Below are 7996 nucleotides of genomic sequence, written 5' to 3' on the forward strand. Positions count from 1 at the left end.
GTTATGCTACTTAGTAAGGACAAAAAAAAAAAAAAAAAAGGATATTTTAGGATAATTGAATTTAGATGCCATTGTGCTCCATTTAAAGATGAGGATACCAAGGCAAAAATGCTCAAAGTCATGGATTTAACTGAATATGGAACTGATAGTTTTTTCCTGTATAACTGGTTGAGGACCACTACAGTTATACAAGTAGATTTGAGCTCACTGGATACACACTTCAACTGAAACCTCTAATAGATGTCTATGGGACACCATTAATTACTGGTTAAAGAGCCATAGACTAATTAGTGGAACAGAATGTCCAAGTTTCATCTGGCGAAAGTCATGCAAAATCAACCTTGGTTTTTAGCAAACCCACAAAGCTTAGCAATAATCAAAGCTCTAAAAGCATCCAAGATAAAAGACAAAGTGCTTGCTTGAAAGGGGAAATGGGAACTAAGGAAATTGTTGGTGTGAAATTGAGAAAGAATACTTACCAGCACACTGGTTTCCCCATGCTTTAGCTGACTTCAGCTTTAAAAATCATTTTTGATATGCATATCACTGACTCTTGTTCATGATAATTTGTTTAAACATTCATGAAGGGGAAAGTTTTTTAATAGAAATGTGCCAATTTTTTTTTTTTCAATTACAGACAATCTGGGATGTTTGCTGATCCATGAACAACTTGAATATTCAGTTGTGGAGAGTTTTACTACCTAGTAACAAAGTTTTATTTTATTTACCTATTTTATTTTATTTGCCTTCTCTGTTAAATGCCAAAATATGTAAGAAAAATAATGAGAAGCATTTTACCATCAGATCTCTTACAAATGGCTTGTTTTGAATAAGGCTGAGGTTTGACTAGACCTTCATCAGTTTGAAAAATAAAACAATTTGTATGGGCCAACGGCAGTGGAGGAAATGATTCTGTAGGCTGACAAAATCAGTGAGGATGCAGCAAGATGGGCAACAATGCTGTTAGTACTAACATTTTATGATCCACTAAGTTGAGGGAAGTTGGGTCAGAGACTTCAGGGAAGAGGACACTCAACTTACTTACTTAAAATCAGTCTTAGAGGTGGAGATCAAAGAAAGGTCAATGGAGAAAGTAGAGGCTCTGTGATGTTTGGCCCATTTCCATTTTTCTCATCTCTGCTCAGCCCCAACAGTGTCTAGCAAATAGTAGAAGCTCTATAGATATTTTTGCATGAATAAATGAATGCATGAATACAGATTGTTGCAATAGAAGCAGGTCTAGGCAGACTAGCATTTACAAACAGGATGCAAATAACCTGTCCTCAATTAGGGAGAGTGAGGCTCATGAACAGGATATTTTTCTAAAAAGTAAGCAAAGCTTTGTGCTAAGGGAGCTAAAGTATAATGTAAGGATTTCATTCAATCAGGTTTTAAGGATTCAGTTCTTATGGGTAAGAAGGGTCAGGAATCAGGCCTACTTGGTTGTGAGCTGCTGAGCCCATTAACTACTGATGTTAAGCTTCATAGAGTCCTTCAGTTTAAAAACTAGATGGATATTTTTTTCGAAAACAGAAGTGGGACATTGACCCTAGTGTGGAAACCAAAGTCTGTGTCTTTGAGTTATTAAAATGTATAGGTAGATGTGTTTGTAAGCAGTGTGTAAATGGGATCCTGAGAAACATTAAAAAGAAGGAAACTTTATTGTTGTGTTTTTATGGAAGAAGGGTAAATTCCCACATTTTCCATCTTGGCCGTTCCTCTAGATCGTTGGCTCCATAATATACTCATTATTTTTGTGGCCACATTTTCTAAACCCAAAATGTAACTCTATGATCTGAAACAGATAATCAAAATATTTAAACCAGAGTAGACCTACATGGACTCTTCATTTCTGGATATCTTTTCCTCAATTGTCAATGAAACCAGTTGTTGCAAATAAAGTAGATACAATGCAATAGTTCAGTATTTTTTAAAAAGATTAACTTCTTAAAAATCAATTTTGACAAAATAACAGATTACTCTTTACAGAAAAGTCCTGCATTCCAATTACCAATAAATTTTATGCCATGGGTAGGCTAAATTCCTCCATATTTTATCTTGAAATATTTATTAAAATACCCATCTTTACTAGTTTTTTAAAAGAAGTTATCTTTTAAAGAATGAAGAAAAATGGAAAGTCATAATCCCAGGTCAGCATAGATGGTAAATAGTCGTTACCTGTGGGATCCACCATTACAAAGTTAGAAATGATGTTTAACAATGAAATAACATGAGCAGTGAACAGTAATGGTTCCTGATTTATAACAGGTAAACAGTCATCCATTCTATTTAAAAGACTGATCTTGTTAAAAATGAACTTAAATTGAACTGCTAGCCTGACGAAGCAAATTAATTTAAGCTTATTGTTTAGTCTCCGTTGAAGCTGTGTTCATTGGAGCACTTGTATTCAGAGGAGGTGGCTGGGGACCAATAAAGAGAAGGAAGAGAAATATAAATGCTAATCAGGTGGAGTGGGTCATCATGACATCTACCTTCTTATCCAAACAAGTTTGACTTTCATTTATTTTGGATAAGAAAACTTTGCATGATATCTCTCTTCCTTAAAAATGCTCTTCTCTTTCCAATATAAAAGTTTTCATTTAGAGAAAAGAGTGCAAAGGTTTATATATGGGAGAGTTCTTAATATTCTTTATAAACATAGACATGAACTTGGCGACTTCTAAAGACTTCTTTCAGATTTATGAGTCTTTAGCACAAGAATTGTCAGGCTTAACCAATTAGACTGAGAACCCTTGTTGGTGAACCTATCTTCCTTTTAGGGTAAAAATGACACCGGGACTTAAGTCAGCATGTTCTCCCTACATTTTCGACAACTCTTCTGGGGAAACTCTCCAAACTAAGCCAGTCTTCTTTTATCTTCTCAGCCCCTCTGCTCCAATTACTGAACAGTCACTGAGAAAGCCTGTTGCTATAGTGTGTAGGGTTGCCAACAGACCATGTTCCCGACTGGAACTTCAGTTCTCTACCAATCCTTTTGATAGCATTTCTCATTTCTCTTAGTAGTTTTCCTGAAAAACCATCATCCTCACAAGTACACAAACTACCAAACCTTACTTTAATCTCCATCATCAAAAAATCTTACACTTAAGAAGGAAAATCCAGGCAGTTATTAATAACCACCCATCAGCTTCCTGCCTTCACATCTGTGAATACAGCTCAGTAGCAAGTTCTTACCTGCTGCTTCTTGGTTTCAGAGGATAAAATATCTTTATATTCTATTGCAGATGTTTGTATTATAGTATTCCTAGATGCAATAACAGATACACAACTAAAAGTAGAATAGAAACATATTTCATTGTCTTAGGTGCCTAGAATTCTGGAAGCTTGGAAATAAGAAGTTCCATGCCTAATCATGAAGGAGACAGATTGCCTCCTCCACTTTCAGGATGTCAGTTTTTGCTCTTAGACTTGTCCCTCTTGGTTGCAAAATGGCTGTTACAACTACATCCAAATCTAGAAAATGAGGAAAATACATGTTTTTCTGTGTCTCTTACTAAAAACATTCACAGAATGTTTCTCCTCATATCTCATTGGCCAGAATCAGATTGAAATCAGGATCCCTAGGGCTGAGTAGGGACCAGATCTAGATCAACCACTGTGATTCAGGATGCCCTGGGGCTGAGTAAACGTTCAGATCTCCTAGGGGAAAATGGTCACTTGATACCCAAACTAAAGCAGAATTCTGGAAGAAAGGACAAACTAAAGATGGACGTTGGGGAGCTAAAGTGTTCTTTACACGTTCCATTAAATGGAATGTCAGACTGAACATTACTCTTGTTGGGGCTTTGCTCTTTCTGCTTACACAGCCTTGGCTCTGAGGTCACCTCTAATAGGATATTTTGTAATTACTATTTACGTGTTTTTTTTTTTTTTTTTTTTTTTTTGAGGGGGTTAATTGACATTTTATTAAAGAGAAAATAAGTAGGTTTCAAAAGAGAAAAGAGTGTATAAGTTTGCAGCTGGAGGAGGGGAAGTGAGAAGAGTAGAGAAAATTCAATGGAACTCATAAATTCTTGACTACAGTTGCTGAACTGAATTCTTAATTATTTATAGCACCTGACTGCTTCTAATACATGTTGGGAAATCTACCATTTAAATAGCCACATGTCTATTGGTCCAGAAATAGAAGAAATCAGAACAAAAGGATCAGCTTGGAATTCAGGCATTCCACATTACTCTCATGCAGAGTTTTCCTGTTGAGTTACACATTGCTGTAACTGTAAAGGAATGATTTCTACATGGTCCAGAGATGGCTTTCTGTTCATCCCTGGCCTCCGCAGGCCTATAATGGCTTTTCGATGAAATTAGGAACCTCTGGGAAATCGAAGAGGAATCTCACAGTGAACAACAGTCCATTAGGAATTGCTGGGAAATTGAAGAGGGACCTCACAGTGAACAATAAGTCCATTAGGAACCACTGGGAAATCTAAGAGGGACCTCACAGGGAAAAATAGTCCCTGCTAAAGGCAACTTTGAAGATAAATCAAGTTTGATGCTTAACTACTCTGAGAACATGTTTGCATAGGACTGCTGCATCAATGCCTTGGTTTTCCTTAATTCTTTCTGTATTTTGTGCTCTGATTCTGATATGACTTCATCTTTGCACTTCCTCTTGGCTTCTCCATTCAATTTTTTCCTCATTGTCCTTTTTTCCTCACGTCTAGACTTGTTTCTTTTTCTTTCATTCTCTCCTTAACTCCTGTTATTTCTCTGCTTCATCTATCCTGATTCCCTTTTACCTCAGGAGTTGGTTGGAGTGAGTACTTGTCCCTATAGGACACTACTAAACTTTTAGGGATCTGTTCCTTTCTAGCATGCGCTTGGAGAAGGCAATGGCACCCCACTCCAGTACACTTGCCTGGAAAATCCCATGGATGGAGGAGCCTGGTGGGCTGCAGTCCATGGGGTCGCTAGGAGTCGGACACGACTGAAGTGACTTAGCATAGCATAGCATAGCATGCACTTTGCCTTCTGATAGTGATAGCATAGCATAGCATAGCCTTCACTTTCACTTTTCACTTTCATGCATTGGAGAAGGAGTCGGACACGACTGAAGTGACTTAGCATAGCATAGCATAGCATGCACTTTGCCTTCTGATAGCACAGCATAGCATAGCATAGCCTTCACTTTCACTTTTCACTTTCATGCATTGGAGAAGGAAATGGCAACCCACTCCAGTGTTCTTGCCTGGAGAATCCCAGGGACGGGGGAGCCTGGTGTGCTGCCATCTCTGGGGTCACACAGAGTCGGATACGACTGAAGTGACTTAGCATAGCATAGCATAGCATGCACTTTGCCTTCTGATAGTATCAGGGTAAACACAACAAGCAGAGTCTTTCTTTGGGCAAGTTTGACTATGTAGACAAATAATCTAGATAAATAACTCCCAACCTCCACTCACAAAAATACCTTTTCTCCTTAGTAGTGTGTTTTCAGTCCTTAAATGTTTTATGCCCCTGCTTTAACACTTCACAAAGCCTCCATAAAAAAGTAATATCTTGTCTCTTTTGTTAAAGGGAATATCCTCCAAAACATCTATTTCTCAAGATGTGTTGAAATCCCAAGAGGAATCATGTTTTACATTTAAAAAAAAAATGCTTTGCCATGTATTATCTTGTTAGGTAATCCCCCAAATCCTGTGAAGTCGGCAGTAAGGCAAAACTGTTTCAGAGAAGTTGGGCAACAATATAATAGGCTAATCAAGGGCAGACCCTAGATTTCATTCAGTCTTTACAGCACTGATACCTATGAGTTTGCAGTATAGTAATTTAATGTAAAATAAGCAGATTTAGAGACAGTAACTATACAGTAAATGTATATGATTTTCTTCCTCTTTATCTTCAAGAAGAAGTACCATTTGCAATTACCCCATGTAAACTGGAATTGCTTACCTTACATGACAGACACATCCTTATCATCACCACTCCAGCTGCATTTCTTTGTCCTTTAGTCCATTTTACTCAGATGCTTGACAAGGCATTACTACTGACCCAAAAATGGGCTTCGGGTTTCATTTTTCCTTCCTTCCTTCCTTTCTCCCCCTCATTTTCTCTCTCTCTACTTTCTTCAGTTTTTTTTTTTTTTCCTCCTACTGGCACAATACTAAGAAGAGATGAGAAATCCTTGATTCTCTGCAGTCATTCTCTTTGCTTTCACTCTTTTTCCCCCTCTTGGTCCTCTAACATAATGCCAATTATTAGAAAATATAATTCACTGAGTCTCACACTATAATTTATAATCTACTCGAACATTTTCTTCAAATTCTTAATATCTGTGGTGTCGAAGAGAATTACAGCTGGAAAGCTGACTGCAGGCCTCTGTGTAACAAGAGGAGAGAAGAACATTGTTTCACAGGTAGATTTTCTGTTGTGTGGTGGGGTTTCATGATTTTTCTAGGCAATTTAGATATTTTGTTATGTGTTTACAATTAGCTTTGCCAAAAGAAAAGAGAGACACACTATGATTCATTTTTCTTTTCTTTTTTCATAGGAACAAAAACACAAAATGTTTCAGTAGATCAGTTTAAGCGTTCCCATACATTTACAAAGATATCCAGCAGATGTTGCTTCCTGGGCAGTTTAGGTCCAAAGCACATCTCTGGATATTTGTGCTCGTTCTGTACCTTTGGTTCTATCTTTCCATAGCTCCTGGTTTCTCCCTCTCAGCTCTCTTTCTCTTTCTGCCTTTCCCCTCTCTCATACCTCTCCCTCAATTTCTACACACACATACACACACACAAACATTCATACCCACATTACATCAAGGTGAACTTGTAAACATATGAGGTCCATTTCTCTTCTTCAGAATTTAACAATCAATTGGTCTGTCTTGGGAACTCTGGTCTTTTGTTTTCCAAAGACAAAACTTATGAATTTACCCAGTAGGAATTCAGACAGAGAAAGAGAAATAGGAAAAAGAAAAAAATCAATAGGATGATATGTAGGAAAGGAAATGATGAGGAAGTAAAAACAAGGTATACAGAAAAATTATTCTTTCTGAAGCAAATAACAGGTGATGTGGTAAACTGGGTAAAAGATAATTCCATTAACATTTAATATTCAGATCTTTGATCAGACTCCTCTGGCGGTACAGTGGTTAAGAAGACACGGGTTCAATAACTGGTCTGGGAAGATTCCATATGCTACAGGATAACTAAGCCCCTACTTGGTTGTCACAACTACTGAGCCTGTGTGCCTAGAGTTTGTGTTCCACAGCAAGAAAATCCACTGCAATGAGAAGCTCCTTCAGCACAACTAAAGAGTAGCTCCCACTCGCCAGAACTAGAGAAAGGCCTCACGCAGCAATGAAGAGCAATTAATTAATTATTAAAAATAAGATCCTTTGTCAGATCTACAGTGCGCGTGCGCGCGCGCACACACACACACACACACACACACACACACACACACACACACTGTATTTTTCATACTCACCACCCTAGGAATATCTTCCCTATTCCTTCTTGGTCATTGCAAGCACACATGTACTCTCTAGAGCTCCTTCTTCTTGAATAACTCAGGGGTGGACCATGATCCATTCAGTCACCTACCATCCTCTTGCCCCCTTGCCTTACACTTGCTGAAAAATACACAGAGATACTTTACATTTTGAGAATGTCAAAGCTAATCATGATAGAAAGCCAGACAGATAATAACAATAATAATCTACGAGCAGTTGCAAACATTTTAGGATTTTATGTATGATCAAGTCCCTTAGTGTGCATTTTTACAAAATTCTCTGCAATTTATCCGTTCATGCAATTAGATGATACTATGGCATATCATTTTTATAAAATATGTCATGGTCCTAGTGGAATCATTTTTTATTTTATCAAAATATTTCCTTAGTGTTGAGCTCCATAGTTCAGCTAAAAAATTAGCACATAATTTAGAAATTTGTTTTGTTTTATTTAATTTTTAAGTCATTGTTATCATTGTTTAGTTGCAAAGTTGTGTCTGACTTTGCGACCCAGTG

Source organism: Bos indicus, chromosome 24, assembly GCF_029378745.1.
Source record: "Bos indicus isolate NIAB-ARS_2022 breed Sahiwal x Tharparkar chromosome 24, NIAB-ARS_B.indTharparkar_mat_pri_1.0, whole genome shotgun sequence".
NCBI lineage: Eukaryota > Metazoa > Chordata > Mammalia > Artiodactyla > Bovidae > Bos > Bos indicus.